This window comes from Chrysochloris asiatica, unplaced genomic scaffold (assembly GCF_000296735.1).
Source record: "Chrysochloris asiatica unplaced genomic scaffold, ChrAsi1.0 scaffold00039, whole genome shotgun sequence".
NCBI lineage: Eukaryota > Metazoa > Chordata > Mammalia > Afrosoricida > Chrysochloridae > Chrysochloris > Chrysochloris asiatica.
This window is the reverse complement of record NW_006408557.1, coordinates 15,678,328-15,680,307: the sequence shown is the minus strand read 5'-3', so window position 1 is coordinate 15,680,307 and position 1,980 is coordinate 15,678,328.

Sequence of the window (1,980 nt, the reverse complement as noted above, 5' to 3'; positions counted from 1 at the left end):
AACAATGCTCCTGACTAGGGATGAAAAGGCTGGTCCAAGATAAGGCAAGGGACGAAACAGCACGCATCCAAAAAAAAAAAACAAAAAACCTGAACAGGATGCTTGCCGCCAGTAAGGCAATTCCTCTAGCGGACACATATTAAAGTCTAGATGGGCCTGCCACGACTGGTGGTGGTGACGGTTATGTGCTGTGGAGTCAGTTCCGACTCATGGCAACCCTGTGCAAGGTTTCCGAGGCTGTAAATCTTTGCGGGAGTGAAGGGCCTCATCTTTCTGCTGTGGAAAAGCTGGTGGTTTCGAATTGCTGACCTTGCGGTTCGCAGCCCGATTTGTAGTCAGTATGCTACACTGGAGCAGTATAAAGGGTGCATTCTCAGGTCTGAAAAAGAAACTCGAGAACATGGTACAGGCAGTTCAACTGAGGATCCCACTGAATTCTTTAAATGAATCTACCAGGCTTACTGTAAGTACACAGACCTTGATCCTGAGAACTCAGTGAATATCTGGATGGTTAACATAATTTTTATCTCCCAAAGTACCCAGCATTTTAGAAAGAAACGGCAGAAATTTGACAGGGCAATTGGCATGAATCCATCCCAACTGGTGAATATCACCTTCGATGTATTTAACAGCTGAGAGTACAAGAAATCTCAGGTTGTAACTGTCCTCCTAAAAGACCACTAGAGGTAAGCCTGTGGGACCCCAGGGAACACCCCTGAAAGGAACAAGGGCCTTAAGCAAGGACCGATGTGCTTATGCAAAAACCTGGACACTGAAAAAAATAAATGCCCAAATCTCAGGGGAGGGTCTGGTAGAAAAAGCCATCAAACTCAACAGAGGGTTCAACAAGTTTTGTTGTCTACCGAAGACTAAGATTGTCAGTGGGTAAGGGGCCCAGCATGATTTCGCATCCACCTCTGTCACTCCTACTGCCCCCACCCGTGGGACCTCAGCTGAAAATACTAATGGGGACAGTGATGGTGACTGAGATCTCAGGGAAGCCTGAGGCCTAGTTCTTCCTGAAACCTGTGGACTGCTTCATTGGGGAAAAGAAAATAACTTTAATAACTGACTTGTCTCCATACTGGGCCAGGACCTGCTTCCAGAGTTGCATGTTCAAACAGCTTTCTGAAAACAACAGTCTGCAGATGGAGTTCCCTCATGAACATGCCTGGTGATTACTGATTCAGACTCAGGAAACCAGTCACATTGGCCTGAGGAGATCGATAATCAGGTAAACTCCCCACATGAACTAGCGGAACTCCAGGGAGAGCCAACAAGCATCCCCTGTCGAGGTCTGATTGAAGCCTGGAAACTGACTATCCCACAGAAACCAATATCCTCTCCGAAAAGAGGCCAAGAAATTCATTTTGTCCAGATTCTCCCCATCTCCATCAAGCCATCTCACTGCTGCTAAAGAAGGGAAGCCTATGGCTCACAACAGGACACATAGGCAATACCAGGTTATTTTACTGGACAATCTGAAGATCACCCTGTGAATTATGAGGCAACTAAACCTGCCATCCTCCCCTGATGTGGCAACTGGAGGGCTGAACCATGATTGTATAGAAATCATTGACCAAGAATTTTCCTGACCTGTGTAATTGTATCTGGTGTGTAAAGACTGGGTAGAAGCAATAGCTCTCCTGCCAGGGATCTCAGCTCAAAAAAAAAAAAAAAATCTGAACTCATAGCAACCCTGTACAGGGTTTCCGAGGCTGTTAATCTTTATGGGAGCAGAACGCCTCATCTTTCTCGCGGAACAGCTGGTAGTTTCGAACTGCTGACCTTATGGCTCACAGCCCGATTCGTAACCACTAAGTGTCATCAAATAGGTTCCAATGCATAGTGACCCTATATAGGGTTTCTAAGGAGTGGCTGGTGAGCTTGAACTGCCAACCTTGGGGTTCAAATGACTTTGCAGTCTAGTGCATTAACCCACAGTACCACACCAGGACTCCATATATGATTAAGAGTCAA